This window comes from Callithrix jacchus, chromosome 4 (genome assembly GCF_049354715.1).
Source record: "Callithrix jacchus isolate 240 chromosome 4, calJac240_pri, whole genome shotgun sequence".
Taxonomy (NCBI): Eukaryota; Metazoa; Chordata; class Mammalia; order Primates; family Cebidae; genus Callithrix; species Callithrix jacchus.
This window is the reverse complement of record NC_133505.1, coordinates 42989491-43009071: the sequence shown is the minus strand read 5'-3', so window position 1 is coordinate 43009071 and position 19581 is coordinate 42989491. Positions and strand designations below refer to the sequence as shown.

Here is a 19581-nt window from a genome sequence, read left to right as displayed (position 1 = left end):
GTATCTTATTGTATGTAAATTACATCCTCATTGAACCTGACTTTTTATTTTTATTTACATACCGATTTAGAGGCAGGGTCTCATTCTGTCACCCAGGCTGGGGTGCAGTGGCATGATCATGGCTCACTGTAACCTTGAACTCCTGGGCTCAAACAGTCTTCTCGCCTCAGCCTCGCTAGGAGCAGCAGCTGAAACTACAGTCACACCACCACATTTGTTTTTGTTTTTAGGATTTTCTTCTCTTTTTTTGAGACATGGTCTCACTCTGTTGCCCAAGCTGGAGTGCAGTGGTGGTATCACAGCTCACTGCAGCCTCAACTGCCTGGGCACAAGGAATATCCCTACCTCAGCCTCCCAAGTACCTGGGACCACAGACATGTCACCATGCTGAGCTAACGTTTTTATTATTTTAGAGACGTGGTTTCACTGTGTTGTCCAGGCTTGTCTTGAACTCCAGAGCTCAAGCAGTCCTCCGCCCTTGGCATCCCAAAGTGCTGGGATTATAGGAGTGAGCCATCACTCCTGGCTGGACATCCAGCTACTTTCTGAATTTTGGGGATTATAGGCATGAGCTACCACCCCAGCCTATTTATTTAAGTGTACTCAAAGCAGTGAGGAAGGAAGAAAGAGTAGAACAGCCAGGTGCAGTGGGTCACACCTGTAATTCCAGCACTTTGGGAGACTGACATGGGAGGATCACTTGAGCCCAGGAGTTACTACTAGCCTGGGCAACATGGGGAAACCTCTTCTCTACCAAAAGAAAAAAAAAGTAGAACAAGGAGTTTGATGTGTAACTTACTGGGAGCAATCAGTTAAGACAACTTGCTACCCTGGGACTAGCCTGACTTTTTAAAAGATGTTGGATATAGGCTGGGCACGGTGGCTCACTCCTGTAATCCCAGCACTTTGGGAGGCTAAGGTGGGCGGATCACCAGGTCAAGAGATTGAGACTATCCTGGCCAACATGGTGAAACCCCATCTCTACTGAAAATACAAAATTAGCTGGGTGTGGTGGTGTGTGCCTGTAGTCCCAGCTACTCAGGAGGCTGTGGCAGGAGAACTGCTTGAACCCGGGAGGTGGAGGTTGTAGTGAGCTGAGATTGTGCCACTGCACTCCAGCCTGGCCCCTGCCAACAGAGCGAGACTCTGTCTCAAAAAAAAAAAAAAAAAAAAAGATGTTGGATATATTATATAAAGAGCTCCTATAAAATAACAATAAAATTACCAACTCAATAGAAAAGTACGAATGAAAAGGAAATATATATAAATGTCCTTTATACATCTGAAAAATACTCATCCTCACTATGAGATTAATTTAAATTAAAAGTTACTGAGATACCATTTATCACTTATTGGGTTAGTAAAAATCCAAAATATTGATATTACTTTGAATAGCCATGACTACAGGTAAATAGGAACCATTATACATGTGTAAATTGAAGCAGTTCCTGTTGAAGAAAATTTGACCGTGTCTGGGAAAATTCCCTTTGTATAGACCTGGGAACTCAGCAATTCAATTTCTAGGACTTTATCCTATATATAGTTACAGGAGTGCAAAATGATGTGTGTACAAGATTACTCATTGAAGCACTGTTTAAAAAAAAAAGCAAAAGTCTATAAACTTAAATGCCCATCAACAAGGGCCTGGTTAAATACATTATGGGACATGCATATATTAGAACAGTATGCACCTATAGGAAACGATGAGAAGTATCTGTGTATACTGATGTGAAAAACTCTCCAAGATATACATATATATGTGCATATATATATATATATAATCTGTATATATGTATAAGATATATATGTGTATATATATTTCTGTCTCCATATATATATATTTCTTTTTTTTTTTGAGACAGTTTTGCTCTGTCACCCAGACTGGAGTGCAGTGGCCCGATCTCAGCTCACTGCAACCTCCGCCTCCTGGGTTCAAGTGATTCTCCTGCCTCAGCATCTTGAGTAGCTGGGACTACAGGCACTTGCCACTACGCCTGGCAAATTTTTTGTATTTTTAGTAGAGACAGGGTTTCACTGGGATTACAGGTGTGAGCCACTGCACCCAGCCCAAGATATATTAATTAAGAAAAGCAAGGTGCAGATTAGTGTTTATAGTAGACACCATTTATATATAAAAAAAGGAGAGAATCGGGTGTGGTGGCTCGTGCCTGTAATGCCAACACTTTGGGAGGCTGAGGTGGGCAAATCATGAGGTCAGGAGTTGGAGACCAGCCTGGCCAACATAGTGAAACCCTGTCTCTACTAAAAATACAAAAATTAGCCAGGCATGGTGGCGCACACCTGTAGACCCAGCTACTCAGGAGGCTGAGGCAGGAGAATCACTTAAACCTGGGAGGTGGAGGTTGTGGTGAGCCAATATCGTGCCACTGCACTCCAGCCTGGGCAACAGAGCGAGACTCTGTCTAAATAAAAAAAAAAAAAAAAAAAAAAAAAAAAAAAAAAAAAAAAGGAGGCCGGGAGGCTCACACCTGTAATCCTAGCACTTTGGGAGGCCGAGGTGGGTGGATCACTTGAGGTTAGGAGTTAAAGACCAGCCTGGCCATCATGGTGAAACCCCATCTTTATTTGAAGAAGGAGAAGGAGGAGGAGGAGGAGGAGGAGGAGGAGGAGGAGGAGGAGGAGGAGGAGGAGGAGGAGAAGAGGAAGAAGAAGAAGAAGAGGAGGAGGAGGAGGAGAAGGAAGAGGAGGAGGAGGAGAGAAGAAGAAGAAGAAGAAGAGAGATACTACCTATTTATATTATTTTATAAATGCATTGCAAATCTCAAAGGATTACAGAGCTTTAGGAGGCCAAGGTGAAAGGATCATCTGAGCCTAGGAGTTTGAGACCAGCTTGGGCAACATAAGGAGACTTTCATCTCTACAAAAAGTTTTGTTTTTTTTTGGCGTCAGTCTCACTCTGTCGCCCAGGCTGGAGTACAGTGGCATGATCACAACTCATTACAACCCCTGCCTCCTGGATTCAAGTGATTCCCCCACCTCCCAAATAGCAGGGATTATAGGCTATGTCACTATGCTCAGCTAATTTTTTTTTTTTTTTTTTTGTAGAGACAGGGTTTCGTCATATTGGCCAGGCTTTTCTGGAACTCCTGGCCTCAAGTGACCCATCTCCTCGGCCTCCCAAAGTGCTGGGCTTATAGGTATGAGCCACTGCACCCAGCCTGAAAAAATGTTCTGTTTTTTGTTTTTAATTTAGCTGGGCACGGTGGCATGGACCTGTAGTCCCAGCTACTTGGAAGGCCGAGGTGGGAGAATCACTTGAGCCCAGGAGTTCAAGATTACAGTGAGCTATGACTGGACCACTATACTTGAGCCTGATCCTGATCCAGTGAGACCCTGTCTAAAAAATAAAAAGACTCTCAAAGGAGATCTAAGAAACTAGAAACACTGGTTATGAGTTGTGAAGGATAGAGGTAAGAAGGATACTCACGCCTATAATCCCAGCACTTTGGGAGGCCAAGGCAGGTGGATCACGAGGTAAAGAGATCGAGACCATCCTGGTCAACATGGTGAAACCCCATCTCTACTAAAAATACAAAAATTAGCTGGGCATGGTGGTGCATGCCTGTAGTCTCAGCTACTCGGGAGGCTAAGGCAGGAGAATTGCTTGAACCCAGGAGGCGGAGGTTGCGGTAAGCCAAGATTGCGCCATTGCACTCCAGCCTGGGTAATGAGTGAAACTCTGTCTCAAAAAAAAAGAAAAAAAAAGAGGAATATATTTCACTCTATACTTTTTCAAAATTTGGATGTTTAAACTGTATGCATTTTAAAAATTAAGTTAATCATTCTTAAACAATAAAGAAAGAAAATAACATGGTGGGAGGGGCCCACCACATGTCATGGATACCATTGTGGGACCATTTCTCAGAACCACACCCTACAATCCCAGCGTGGTAGCTCATGCCTGTAATCCCAGCACTTTGGGAGGCCGAGGCAGGAGGATCACTTGAGGTCTGGAATTCGAGACCAGCTTGGCTAACATGGCGAAGCCCCGTCTCTACTAAAAATACAAAAATTATCCAGGCATCGTGGTACACACCTGTAATCCCAGCTACTTGAGAGGCTGAGGCAGGAGAAACGCTTGAACTCAGGAGGCAGAGGTGCAGTGAGCCAAGATCACCCCAGCGCACTCCAGCCTGGACGACAGAGTGAGACTGTCTCCAAGAAAAAAAGCCACACCCTAGAAGCTGCCTTCTTCGTCAGACAGGCTCATCACTGGAAGAAGTGACATGTAGTCTCCCAGGCTGGCAACCTTGTACTCACTCCTCCTAAATCCTTGCAATTATGTAATGGGGTAGGGCTGCTTTGTTGGGTCAGCACGGAGTGAGGGTGATTCGGCCTAGCTGGCAACTCTATCTAGGCTGTGTCAATGAGGATTATTCTACTTGGGAAAGGAGGCAGTGAAATCAACCTTAGATTTAAGTCCCAAGAAATCCCAGGCTCTTGTTCCTAGCCTTCTTGGATGTCCTTTAAAATCCTTCATTTGCGCACCAAAGAAGTCTATTTGGACTTCTTGACCCCTGGGTTTAAAGAAGTAGGTGCTTGTTTGATTCGAGCACTAATGTAAAGTACTAGGGATCCGCAATCTAGGGGTAAGCAAAGATTTCTTGACATAGAAAACAATAGTCATCTGAAAATTGGATAACTGAAACTTCATCAGAATCTATTAATAAAACTTCAGCTCATGATATAGACTGAGAAAATATTCATAAACATTTATTTCACAAAGGACTTGGTCCTATCTAAGACCTCACAATATTAAAAAAAAAAAAAAAGACTCAGATCCAGAATATATTTTTAAACTCTTACGAATCAATGGAAGCAACATCAACAACACCAAAAAAAATCAGTCCAGGCACGGTGGCTCACGCTTGTAATCCCAGCACTTTGGGAGGCTGAGGTGGGCAGATCACGAGATCAGGAGTTCAAGACCAGCCTGGCCAACACAGTGAAACCCTGTCTCTACTAAAAATACAAAAATTAGCTGGGCGTGGTGACGGGCACCTATAATCCCAGCTACTTGGGAGGCTGAGGCAGGAGAATCACTTAAAACTGGGAGGTGGAGGTTGCAGTGAGCCAAGATCACGCCACTGCACTCCAGCCTGGGTGACAGAGCAAGACTCTGTCAAAAACAAAAAAGCATAAAAAGTTTTAAATGGAAAAGGACTTGAACAGGCTGGGCAGAGTGACTCATACCTATAATCCCACCATTTAGGGAAGCCAAGAAGGAAGAATTACTTGATCCCAGGAGTTTGAGATCAGCCTGGGCAACATGATGAGACACCATCTCTACAAAATAGAAACAGATGGGAGGATCGTTTGAGCCCCAGAGGTTAAGGCTGCAGTGAGCTGTGATTGCGCCACTGTACTCTAGCCTGGGCAACTGAGAAAAACTGTCTCAAAAAAAAAAAAAAAAAAAGACTTGAACAAACACTTAATGACAGAAAAATATACAGAAGGCCAAAAAGCCCATTAAAAAATACTGAAAATAATATTAATCATTATGGAAGTGCAAAGCAAAACCACAAAGAGATATGATTACAACCTCACCACAATGGTTACCATTTTAAAAATGGAAAGTAGGGTTGGGCACAGTGGCTCACGTCTGTGATCCCAGCACTTTGGGAAGCCAAGGCAGGTGGATCACCTGAGGTCAGGAGTTTGAGACCAGCCTGGCCAATATGGCCAAACCCCATCTCTACTAAAAATACAAAAAGGAGACTTGAGCCCAGGAGTTCCAGACTAGCCAAGGCAACATATTGAGACCCTGTCTCTACAAATTAGCCAGGCATGGCGTCACATGCCTGTAATTCCAGCTACTAATAGCGGCTAAGGCAGGAAATTGCTTGAATGCAGGAGGCAGAGTTTGCAGTGAGCCAAGATTGCACCACTGCACTCCAGCCTGTTCGACAGAGGAAGAGTTTGTCTTAAAAAACAAACAAACAGAAAACAAAACAAACAAAAGCAATAGAAAGTAGGGCTGGGCATGGTGGCCAGTAGCTGTGTCTGGAGTGTCAACTGGGAATGAACACTAGGGAAATTGCTGAGGTAATGGAAATTAGGAAAGTGTTCTACATGTTGATAAGAGTATGGATTACATGAAGGTAGGTATTTATCAAAACTCATCAATTGTGCACTTAATATTTGTGCAAGCAGACCAGGCCTGGTGGCTCACACCTGTAATCCCAGCACTTTGGGAGGCTGAGGCAGGCAGATCACTTGAAGCAGAGAGTTCAAGACCAGCCTGGCCAACATGGTGAAACCCTATCTCTACTAAAAAATACAAAAAATTAGCTGGGCATGGTGGTGGGCACTTGTAATCCCAGCTACTTGGGAGGGTCAGGCAGGAGAATCACTTGAACTTGGAAGGCAGAGGTTGCATGCGCTGAGATCACACCACTGCACTCCAGCCTGGGCAACAAAGCAAGACTCTGTCTCAAAAAAAAGAAAAAAAAAAAAAGATTTGTGCAAGCTGATGCAGTGGATCGAGTTTGTAATCCCAACATTTTGGGAGGCTGAGGAAGGAGACTTGAGGCCAGGAGTTCCAGACCAGCCTAGGAAACGCTGTCTCTATAAAAAAAATGTTTTGAAAACTAGCCAGGTGTGCTAGTGCATGTTTGTGGTCCCAGCTACTCAAGAGGCCAAGCAGAGAGGACCAGGATGTTGAGGCTGCAGTCAGCTGTGATCTTGCCACTGCTCTCCAGCCTGGATGATAGAGCAAGACCCTGATTCAAAAAAAAGCCAAACTAGCCAGCCACAGTAGCTCACACCTGTTATCCAGCACTTTGGCGGATCACGAAATCAGGAGTTCAATACCAACCTGGCCAACATGGCAAAACCCCATCTCTACTAAAAATACAAAATTAGCTGGGCGTGGTGGCATACACCTGTAATCCCAGCTATTCAGGAGGCTGAGGCAGGAGAATTGCTTGAACCTGGGAGGCAGAGGTTGCAGTGAGCCAACATCATGCCACTGCACTCCAGCCTGGGCGACAGAGTGAGACTCCACCTCAAAAAATAAAATAAAATAATGTTACTGGAAAAAGGGTTCAGATTCAGACCACAAGAGTTCTGGATCATGCACACAAAGAGTTGAAGGTGAGTTGCAGAGTGCAGTTAGAAGAAATGGTTTATTGACAACTACTGAGTTACAGTGTAGGATGCCCTCAGAAAGTAGGAGGGGGAACTTCTCGTTTTAAACTTTTTTTTTTTGAGATGGAGACTCACTCTGTCACCCAGGCTGGAGGCCAATGGCACTATCTCGGCTCACTGCAACCTCTGTTTCCCAGGTTCAAGTGATTTTCCTATTTCAGCCTCCCAAGTAGCTGAGATTATAGGCATGCACCATCATGCCCAGCTACTCTTGATATTTTTGTGGAGATGGGGTTTCACCATGTTGGCCAGGCTGGTCCTGAACTCCTGACCACAGGTGATCCTCCCACCTTGGCCTCCCAAAGTGCTGGGATTACAGGTGTGAGCCACTGCACTCAGCCTAAACTCTTTTTTTTTTTTTTTTTTTTTGAGACAGGGTCTTGCTTTGTCACCCAATCTGGAGTACAGTGGTGCAATCAGACCTCACAGCAGCCTTGACCTCCTAGATTCAAGGAATCTTCCCCACTTAGCCTCCTGAGTGGCTAGGACTACAGGCACACTCCACCAACACAGGAATTTTTTTTGAGACGGAGTCTCACTCTGTTGTCTAGGCTGGAGTGCAGTAGTGCCGTCTCGGCTCACTGCAACCCCTGCCTTCTGGATTCAAGCAATTCTCCTGCCTCAGCCTCCCAAGTAGCTGGGAATACAGGTACCCACCACCATACCTGGTTCATTTTTTTGTATTTTAGTAGAAACGGGGTTTTACCATGTTGGCCAGGCTGGTTTCAAACTCCTGACCTTAAGTGATCCACCCTCCTCAACCTCTCTAAGTGCTAGGATTACAGGCATGAGCCACTGCACCTGGCCTAGGAATTTTTTCTTTTTCACTTTGCAAGCTGGAGACCTCTGGCCAGTGATGCCTGGGCCAAGCCTTGCTTGGGCACGCTACCTGCTACAGGAGACCGCTTGCTCACTTGGTCTACCCAGGCCAGGTCTGGCTTGCACATTGGTTCCCAACATCTTGTCCTGCACCCAAGAAGAATGAAGATGCACTGACAATCAAAGAGTTAGCAAGGTAGGGAGTTTTATTGAGTGATGAAGCAGCTTACAGTGGAGCAGGGATGTAGGAGTGGTTCTCCTACCTGAAGGGAGGAAAGTCCCCTGTGTGGCTGGATCTGGAGCTTTTTATGGACTCAGAATGCAAAGTGCATGCTGACTGGTTTGTGAGCATGAAAAAAAGATTAAAGCGAAGACATCACTCAAAGGTGGGCACAACAGTGTAGAAAACCAATTAGGGAAGGGTGAGTATATGTAAAATAGGTGAAAGGTGGGGATCAATCTGAGGAAGGTGCACCAAACGGGAAGATAAGTTCTCAATCTGGTCTGAGGATTTAACTTGTAGCTTGGCTTTCAGGCTTCAAACTGTCTTTAGCTTGGAGCTGGTGTTTCACTGGGGATCCAGTCCTATCCACCTAGGCATTTGGCTGCCTCTTGTCATTACCACCACAACCCCTGCGTAATTTTTTTTGTAAAGACAAGGTCTTGCCATGTTGCCTAAGGTGGTCTTGAACTCCTGGGCTCAAGCAGTCCTCCTGCCTTGGCCTCCCAAAGTGCTAAGATTATAGGTATGAGTTACTGTGTCCAGCCTATAATTTTATTTATTTATTTATTTAGAGACAGGGTCTAACTCTGTTGCCCAGACTGGAGAGCAGTGGCACAATCTTGGCTCACTGCAACCTCTGCCTCCTGGGTTCAAGCGATTCCCCTGCCTCAGCCTCCCAAGTAGCTGGGATTGCAGGCACCCGCCACCATGCCTGGCTAATTTTTGTATTTTTAATGGAGATGGGGTTTCACCACATTAGCCAGGCTGGTCTCGAACTCCTGACCTCAGGTGATTCGCCTGCCTTGGCCTCCCAAAGTTCTTGGATTACAGGTGTCAGCCTCCATGCCAAGCCTATAATTATTTTCAAGAGCATATATTGTTATGTGATATCAGGACATTTGGACATTTTCCTATCATAGGAGTTTCTCCTTGCAAGCATTATTAAGCTGTTTCTTCAACCATAAACATCTTATGAAAATGGGCTGTGACTAGCAAGGAATGCATCTTGCTAGTTTTAAGATAGAGTCATTTTTTAAAGTGGTGTCACCTTGGCTCTCCTGTACTCCTGCTTCCCTAACATAATCCAAGAAACTAAAAAGATTTGTCTAACTCATGTCCATTTGCTTCCCCACACCAGAAAACCCTGTAACTAAATATTGACTATAGTTGGTAAATTCGACTTGAGTAAATGAGAAGACATACTGAAGGTAAAGGGAACCAGTGTTCCCACTGTTGGAAGTTACAAAAATGGGGAGGAGGAAAGTACTATGTGATGTTGAATTAGACTTGGAGGTATCAGTATGAACTCTTGGCTTTATACAAACTTCCTGGCTCTGTCCACTGACAGAGCCCACAGAAGCAGCCACAGAGCATACCTAGCTCTCAGAGCTTGGTTTCTGAATTCCATTCTCCTACAAAAGGAACCAGGGTTTCCGGGAGAACAGACTGCTGCAGAGAAAGTGTAAGATGAACCTGAAATATCTTCTTATGCTACAAAGTAAGAAAATGCTCAAAGAATGTAGGGGATATATTGAAAGAACAAAGAAGCCAGTTTAAGGTGCTCCTGCTGGCCAAATCTGGGACAATCTGGATATCAAAAATAAAAGACAAGCCAAGTGCTGGCGCAGTGGCTCATGCCTGTAATCTCAGCACTTTGGGAGGCTGAGGCAGGCAAATCACCTGAGGTCAGGAGTTCATGACCAGCCTGGCCAACATGATAAAATCCCCGTCTCTACTAAAAATACAAAACTTAGCCAGGCCTGGTGGTGCTCATCTGCAGTCCCACCTACTTTGGAGGCTGAGGCTTGAGAATCATTTAAACCAGGGAGACAAAGGTTGCAGTGAGCTGAGATCGCTCCACTGCACACCAGTTTGGGTGACAGAGCCAGTCTGTCTCAAAAAAAAAAGAAAAGATCGTCAGGAATGCTAAAACTTGAGGGTTAAATCATAATGAGGAACAGCCTCAAAGAATATCCTCACAAATTACTTTTTAATTATATAGGGGAAATTAATAACTTTACAGAGAGCAATCTGGTAGCCCCAACCTTCATCAAGTGATCAAAATCAACTATCAATTTTAGGACAAACCAACGTTATATAACTCCTGAAATGATATTATAGTCCTGTATAACTGCATAATTTGAACCTAAGGATGAGGAAACATTAGCCAAACAAAAATCAAGTGACATTCTGCAAAATAAATAGCTGTACTTTTTTAAGGCAGGGTCTCCCTCTGTTGCCCATGCTGGAGTGCAGTGGTATGATCATGGCTCACCGCAGATTTTACCTCCTTGGCTCAAGCAGTTCTCCCACCTCAGCCTCCTGAGTAGCTGGAGGTGCTGGAGTAGCTACAGGTGCTCACCATCACATTTTTTTTAGGGATGCAGTCTCACTATGTTGTCCAGGTGGGTCTGGAACTCCTGGGCCCAAGTGATCCTCCCTCCTCAGCCTCCCAAAGTGTTGGGATTACAGGCATGAGCCACCATGCCTGGCCAGTAGCTGTACTTTCCAAAAATGTCCAAGTCAAGAAAGACAAAGTAAGGCTAGAGAACTGTTCTAGATTAGACTAAAAACACATGATCCTGAATTGAAAAATATGATCCTGAACTGAAGATTATCTCGAGAACAGAAATACGTTAAATGAATACTATTTAGACAATTGCCAAAATTTAATTATGGACTATGTTTGTTTCCTGTGGCTGCTATGGTAAATTACCACAGATTTGGTGGATTAAATTAACACACATTTCTTCTTTTTTTTTTTTTTTTTATTTTGAGATGGAGTTTTGCTCTTGTTTCCCAGGCTGGAGTGCAATGGCGCGATCTTGGTTCACTACAACCTCCACCTCCTGAGACAATTTCTTGACCTTGTGATCCACCGGCCTGGACCTCCCAAAGTGCTGGGATTATAGGCATGAGCCACTGCTCCCGGCCTACATTTCTTTCTTTTTTTTTTTTTTTAAAGAGTTTTCCTCTTGTTGCCCAAGCTGGAGTGCAATGGCATGATCTCTGCTCACTGCAACCTTCCCCTCTCAGGTTCCAAGCAATTCTCCTGCCTCAGCCTCCCGAGCAGCTGGGGTTACAGGTATGTGCCACCACACCCTGCTAATTTTGTATTTTTAGTAGAGATGGGGTTTCTCTATGTTGGTCAGGTTGGTCTTGAACTCCTGACCTCAGGTTATCCACCTGTCTCAGCCTCCCAAAGTGCTGGGATTACAGGCGTGAGCCACTGTGCCTGGCCAACTCACATTTATTTTCTTTTAGCTCTGGAGGTCAGAAGAATGAAGCCAGTTTCACTGGCTGAAAACAAGTTGTTAACAGGGTTGAACTCCCTCTGGACTGGTAAAGCACACGTTGTCTCCAGTTTACTTTTCTTTCTTTCTTTCTTTCTTTTTTTTTTTTTTGAGACGGAATTTAGCTCTTGTCACCCAGGCTGGAGTGCAATGAAACGATCTTGGCTCACTGACACCTCCGCCTCCCGGGTTCAAGTGATTCTCCTGCCTCAACCTCCCAAGTAACTGGGATTACAGACATGTGCCACCACACCAGGCTAATTTTGTATTGTTAGTAGAGGCGGAGTTTTGCCATGTTGGTCATGCTGATCTCTAACTTCAGACCTCAGGTGATCCACCCACCTCGGCCTCCCAAAGTGCTGGGATTACAGGCGTGAGCCACCATGCCCAGCCATCAGTTTACTCTTGAATAATTCAGAAATATGATCAAAATGGGGCAAAATATAAACATGTGGGAAATCTGGGTAAAGGTACCATTTTTGTGACTCATCTGTAAGTTTGAGATTATGTTAAAATTTAAACAGATCAAAAGAGTAAGTATTACCAATAATACAGGCAGATATATAAGCATAAATTTTCATGCCAGTTCTAAAGTCAGTGGTATGACTTCCTAACTACAGTCAGGAAACTCTGTTAAATAATAACTCTTCTTTGCATTTGGAGGATGCTTATTTTCAAAATCATTTCACAGCTATTGCCTTGTTTGCTTCTTGCAATAACCACAGGAAGTCAGAAGAATAGATATTTTCGTTCTCATAGGACAAATGAAAACACTGAAGCATGGAAGAGTTAATTGAATCACCTAAGAAATCACACACGTAAGTGGCAGAGTTCGAGATTAGAAACTCTCTTCCGATTCTCCTATGCTAGGTGTAAAAGAGTAGTAAAGAGTAGTCAAGAGTGGTTACAGTACAGGTTTAGTCAGACCTGTACTGAAATCCACTTGAGTCCTGGCTACAACTTGTCTAACTGTATTACTCAGGGTAGACAAGGTTATGCAGCAGTGACAAATAAACCCTTAAATATCAACAGCTGAACAGAAGAAAGATTTATTTGTTGTTCGTATTTACAGTGTAATGTGGGCCAGTCAGCTTTTTTTTTTTTTTTTTTTTTTAAGACAGGGTCTTACTCTGTAGCCCAGGCTGGAATGCAATGTCACAATCACTGCTTATTGTAGCCTCAACCTCCCAGGCTCAAGCAATCCTCCCACCTCAGCCTCCCAAGTAGCTGAAACCACAGATCGCCTGGTTAATTTTTGTATTTTTTGTGGAGATGGGGGTCTCCCTATGTTGACTAGGCTGGACAGTCAACTGTCTTGAGTGGCTCTCCTCCAAGCAGTTACTCAGGGATCTAGGCTCTGTCCTTAGGAGGAGTGGGTGGGGTGGATCCTTTGTTTCCAGCTGTGCAGATAAGGAAGAGAAAGTGGAACTTTGTGTGGAATGTTTTAAACCTGGAAATGGGCCAGGTGCGGTGGCTCACGCCTGTAATCCAAGCACTTTGGAAGCCAAGGTGGGTGGATCACCTGAGGTCGAGAGTTCAAGACCAGCCTGACCAACATGGTGAACCCCTGTCTTAAATAAATAAATAAACAAACCTGGAAATGGGGCATAGCCCATCTACAATCCATGGACCAGAATTCAGTCACAGGGGTCTACCTCCAAGCATGGAGTTCTGGGAATTGTCATCTTTCTGTGCACTCGGGGGAAAATAAAACAGTTTAGTGCATAGTGAAGTTTGACTTTGTCATACTAGCTATTGCAAACTTCAGTAATTTATTTAATCTCCTTCTAAATATTCTCATTTATCAAATGCAGACAACAATACCATAGAGAGTAGTTGTATTAAATGAAGCACGAAATGTATATGGCATGTATAGCACAGTGCCTGGCACTGTAAATCATAAAAGGAAGTTACTAGTTTTTGTTGTTGTCAAGACAGGCTCTCCCTCTGCCACACAGGTTGGAGTGCAGTGGCACAATCACAGCTCACTGCAGCCTTGATCTCTCTGGCTCAAGTAATCCTCCCGGCTCAGCCTCCTGAGTAGCTGGGACTACAGGCACACCCCATAGTGCCCAGCTAATTTTATTTATTTATGTATTTATTTATTTTTGTAGTGACAGGGTTTCACTGTGTTGCCCAGGCTGGTCTTGAACTCCTGGGTTCAAGCCATCTTCCTGCCTCAACCTTCCAAAGTGGGGGAATTCAGGTGTGAGCCACTGTGCCCAGCAGTTATTAGTATTACAGAATTTCTATGTCGCTTACAATCCTGGTTATGTCAATTCCCTGTCCAGTACTGATTATTCATGCCAAACCTTTCCATGTGATATCCACTTGTTCCTTGCTTTCTGCCCACAATGTAATGTAGGTTGGTTTCATCAAAAGGAAAGATCAAGGCCTGGGAGCAGGGCCCACATGGTGGAGGGAATATGAAGAGCAGTGGGTTACAAGTGTCATTTTGCAAGATATACCCTAATGCAGAGGCTTGGCAACAGTGGAGACACCCATAAACCCCCACCCCCACCCCAGGGGTGGCTGAGATGGCCCCTCTTGTTGTTCATAACAATAGGTGTTGGCAGACTTCCAACAAAGCTACCAAGGAGTCTATTCTCTCTGGAATTTAAAAGGAGAGGATAGGATGGTGTCCACAGGAGGTGAGGGGCAGCAGCTGTCCAGAGCTTACAGCTTTCTCCATTTGCAATGCCACTGTAGTTTAAGTGGCTCAACTAAGGCCTGTCCAAAAAGGCTCACATAGGAATGCCCTGCACCTTCCAAAAAACAGAACATGAGGATTCGGGAATTCATGAGCAGGATGTAGAGTGGACTCCAAAGAGTCATTCATGAGCATTTATTTTTTATTTTATTTTATTTATTTATTTTTGAGATGAAGTCTTGTTCTGTTGTCCAGACTGGAGTGCAGTGGTACAATCTCAGCTCACTGCAACCTCTGCCTTCCAAATTCAAGAAATTGTCCTGCCTCAGCCTCCCAAATAGCTGGGACTATAGGCGCGGTCTGGCTAATTTTTTTTTTTTTTTTTTTTGAGATGGAGTTTCGCTCTTGTTACCCAGGCTGGAGTGCAATGGCGCAATCTCGGCTCACCGCAACCTCCGCCTCCTGGGTTCAGGCAATTCTCCTGCCTCAGCCTCCTGAGTAGCTGGGATTACAGGCACAGGCCACCATGCCCAGCTAATTTTTAGTATTTTTAGTAGAGACATGGTTTCACCATGTTGACCAGGATGGTCTCGATCTCTTGACCTCATGATCCACCCTCCTTGGCCTCCCAAAGTGCTGGGATTACAGGCTTGAGCCACCGCGCCCGGCCTAATGTGTTGTATTTTTAGAAGAGACAAGATTTCACTGTGTTAGCCAGGATAGTCTCAATCTTCTGACCTTGTGATCTGCCCTCCTTGGCCTCCCTAAGTGTTGGGATTACAGGTGTGAGCTACCACACCCAGCCTTTATTTTCTGCTAGATAGAAATGTCCCTTTCAGTTTGGAAACGGGGACTGAGAGCCAGAATTTGGGACCTGCAGCCCCCATAGACCTTACTCCATTTCTGACACACAGCCAAACTATGATTTGGCCCACTAACACAGAGGGCTGCTTAACTGTCTACTTCGTGACCAGAGTTGAAGTTCAGCACATTTGGCAAACAATGTAATTCATGATGGTGTGGCCAAATTAATCCTCTTTTAGATTAGTAGCTGTCCAGTTTTTCTTTGTTTTACAAACCAGCAGATTTGAGAACACAGTAAAGTAAAAACTCAAAACTCTAGATCCATTTTAAAAAATTAATTAACTAATTTATTTATTTATTTTTGAGACAGAATCTTGCTCTTGTCTCCCAGGCTGGAGTACAGTGGCACCATATCAGCTCACTGCAACCTTCTTCCCAACTTCCCCAGGTTCAAGCAATTCTCCCACCTCAGCCTCCCTAGTAGCTGGGATTACAGGTGCCTGCCACCATACCTGGCTATTTTTTTTTTTTGACATGGGGTCTCACTTTGTTGCCCAGACTGGAGTCCAATGGCATGATCTTGGCTCACTGCAACCTCTGCCCCCGCCACCCAGGGTTCAAGCAGTTCTCCCATCTCAGCCTCCCAAGTAGCTAAGATTACAGGTGCCTGCCACCATGCCCGGCCCATTTTTGTATTTTTAGTAGAGACAGGTTTTCACCATGTTGGCCAGGCTGGTCTCGAACTGCTGACCTCAAGTGATCTGCCTGCCTCGGCCTCCCAAAGTGCTGAGATTACAGTACAGGCGTGAGTCACTGCGCCCGGCCTTAATTTTTATATCTAAAAAAAATTTTTTTATAGAGACAGTGTCTTGCTATGTTGCCCAGGCTGGTCTCAAACTCGCTCAAGCGACCTGCCTGCCTCTGCCTCCCAAAGTGCTGGGATTACAGGCATGAGCCACTGTGCCCAGCCTGCCTAGCACTGTTTTTATATAAATAGTGTATTTATTTGAAATGGCTTGCTGCATAGGTAGACTAAAGTTGTCTCCAAGTCACCCCATGATGCCACTGCTACCCACCATAACCAAGCATGAAAATAAATGTGTGGAGAGCACTTGAAATCAAAGGTTGTGCTGGGCATGTTGGCTCACGCCTATAATCCCAGCACTTTGGGAGGCTGAGGTGGATGGATCACTAGAGACCCAACTGGGCAACATGGTGAAACCCCATCTCTACTAAAAATACAAAAATTAGCTGGGCGTGGTGGCACGTGCCTGCAGTCTCAGCTGAGGCAGGAAAATCGCTTGAGCCTGGGAGGTGGAGGTTTCAATGAGCCGAGATTGTGCCACTGCACTCCATCCAGTCTGGGTGACAGAAAGAGACTCTGCTTAAAAAAAAAAAAAAATTTAAATTTAAAATTTAAAAAACTTTAAAAATTAAATCAAAGGTGTGGTCAACTGCAGTTACTAGCAGCATTTTTTGAAGTCAAGAAGCAATATAGCAGAAGTTGAGACTACAAGGAACGCTAAAAAAGCTAAGAAGAAAGAGGACGAACTTGCCAAAAGCAAAGTTACATCGAAGGGCCCTGAATTCCTTTCCACTGATTCTGGGGAGATTGGCTAAAAGAAACCCTGATGTTAAAAAGGCTTTTCTGGGAGAAGAGTGTAGCATGCGGCCATGAATCAGGTGACCCGACTTCACATTTTAAGACCTTCAAGTACCATTTATGTAACCCTATGAACATTTCTTAATAGTGACTCTCCTGATCTATCCTTTAGGGCCAGTGACCCAGACTACTTCACAGGGTTGTTGTGAGGTTCAAATGAGATAAGGATGTGAAAGTATAATAGGTGCTTTGGCTTACTTTGGTATTTAAATTTCAGTTTACCTAAAGGCTTCTGAGCTTCTTGGAATTTCGATAAAAAGTTTGGGGAACTTGACAATCATTTCAAATCCACCTTATTCCTTTCTAATCTCGCCTTCTTCCCAACATATATCCCTGTCTAGAAAGTCCCTCTAAGTCCCCTCTTATAACACAAACGCCTCTAGGGAAAAGAACAAGAGCTGACTTGTTTCCAGATAACACCTTTTTTTTTTTTTTTAATTGCATTTTAGGTTTTGGGGTACATGTGAAGAACATGCAAGATTGTTGCACAGGTACACACATGGCAGTGTGATTTGCTGACTTCCTCCCCATCACCTATATCTGGCATTTCTCCCCATGCTATCTCTCTCCAACTCCCCACCACCTGCTGTCCCTCCCCTATTTCCCCCCGACAGACCCCAGTGTGTGATGCTATCCTCCCTGTGTCCATGTGTTCTCATTGTTCAACACCCACCTATGAGTGAGAACATGCAGTGTTTGATTTTCTGTTCTTGTGTCAGTTTGCTGAGAATGACGGTTTCCAGTTCATCCATGTCCCTACAAAGGACATGAAGTCATTGTTTTTTATGGCTGCATAATATTCCATGGTGTATATGTGCCACATTTTCCCTGTCCAGTCTATCATTGATGGGCATTTGGGTTGGTTCCAGGTCTTTGCTATTGTAAACAGGGCTGCAGTGAACATCCGTGTGCATGTGTCCAGATAACACCTTAATGGTCCATAGATGCTTCAGTTAAGAGCTGGAATGGGGTATGAGTTGGGCCCTTGAGAAGGAAGAGAGGACCCCTGGAGGCTCAAACTCTGTAAAGAGATACAGAAAGCTGATAGCAGACTAAGTAGAAAGGAAACTTGGTCGACTTCCCAATTTTTCTGAGGGAAAAACCTGACAGAACTGGGCCATATTTCAACAATTTTGATATATGTCCCAATTCCTATCTAAAGTGTTGGAACTGTTTGTTTTCCTCTCTTGTAAGATATATGTAATTTATAAATTATATTTAAGCTGGACATGGTGGCTCACGCCTGTAATCCCTACACTCTGGGAGACTGAGATAGGAGGATCCCTTGAGCCCAGGAGTTTGAGACCAGCCTGGGCAATGTAGGGGGACCCCATTTCTATAAAAAAATACAAAAACTAGCTGGGCATGGTGGAGAGCACCTGCAGTCCCAACTACTTGGGAGGCTGAGGTGAGAGGATAGCTTGAGCCTAGGAGATTGAGACTGCAGTGAGCCAAGATCATGCCACTGCACTCCAGCCGGGGTGGACAGAGTGAGACTCTATCTTAAAAAAAATAAAAATTAAAAAATAAAAGGAAAAAAAGAAAAAGAAAAGAAAGCAAAGCAAGGAAATGATAATAGTCCCTCCATGAAACTAACTCTCTCCTTGCTCAGGAATCAAAACCTACCTTTGTAAGACTCCTGAAAGGCCACAAGAATAGGATTATGGAAGGGGCCTGAACTCTGCTAACATATAGGCTTAGTTTGTATAAGCCATTACTGCTCAGGGGTCATATGGCCAGAGGTCACAAAATTTGTGACTTTCCTAATTGCTCCTATAGATAACATCATTATTGTAGAACCTAAGATTTTTTGTTTTGAAATGTTTTTCAGACTGAACCCATCCAGACTTGTGACTCATGACTCACCATATTCTGTGGCCCTCCCTAATCAGGAGTGCATGCTGCACATGAGGATCCCTGTGAATCTACCCCTATGAGTTCATCCCCAACCAGTCAGCAACACCTATTCCCTAACCCCCTGCCCACCAGATTGTCTGGGAGACTGATTTGAGTGATAACTCCAATTATCTTGTGTGGGCCAGCCTCACATTAATAAAACTCTTTCTCTACTGCAATGCCATGGTCTCAGTGGATTGATTTTGTCTGTACAGTGGGCAGGAAGTACACATCAGGTAATTACAATGATATTTTGATAAACTGCTTTTCTTAGTTTTAATATAGTCTAATCTATCAATTATTCTTTTTTTACTTGGTATTTTTTATGTCCTGTTTAAAAAAACTTTGGTCTATCCTCACTTTTTTTTTTTTTTGAGATGGAGTTTCACTCTTGTTGCCCAGGCTGGAGTGCAATGGCATGATCTTGGCTCACTGCAACCTCCGCCTCCCGGGTTCAAGTGAGTCTCTTGTTTCAGCCTCCCCAGCTACTCGGATTACAGGCATGCACCACCACTTCTGGTTAATTTTGTATTTTTAGTAGAGATCAGGTTTCTTCATGTTGGTCAGGCTGGTCTTGAACTCTTGACCTCAGGTGATCTACCTGCTTTGGCCTCCCAAAGTACTGGGATTACAGGTGTGAGCCACCTCACCTGACCTATTCTCACTTTTTTAAAAATAGAAAATTATTCTTTCCAAGGTAAACTGTACTTTGGTAGACCAAGGTGAAAGAATTGCTTAAGGCCAGGAATTCAAGACCAGCCTGGGCAACACAATGAGACAAAAAATAGTCTCTTCAAAAAATTAAAAAAATTGGTCAGATGTGGTGGCATATACCTCTGATCCTAGCTACTTGGGAGGCTGAATTGGCAAGATCACTTGAGTTTGGTGGTTGCTGCAGTGAGCCATGATCATGCCACTGCAGTCCAGCCTGGGTGACAGAGAGAGATCCTGGCCAAAAAAAAGTATATTGTAAAAAATACAGGGCCTGGCCTGGTGGCTCCCACCTATAACCCCAGCACTTTGGGAGGCTGAGGTGGGAGGATCACCTGAGCCTAGGTGTTTG

General features: G+C 44.2%; 1 long non-coding RNA gene across 1 annotated transcript in view; it reads left to right on the top strand.

Annotated features, from left to right (window-relative positions):
* Positions 1-18592, top strand: part of LOC108591159 (uncharacterized) — a 28810-nt gene extending 10218 nt beyond the window's left edge. Inside the window, exons 2-3 of the long non-coding RNA XR_004741758.3 lie at positions 12197-12323; positions 18454-18592. This is a non-coding gene — a long non-coding RNA (uncharacterized LOC108591159). The remainder of the gene's footprint in view (positions 1-12196; positions 12324-18453) is intronic.
* The last annotated feature ends 989 nt before the right edge of the window (positions 18593-19581 follow it).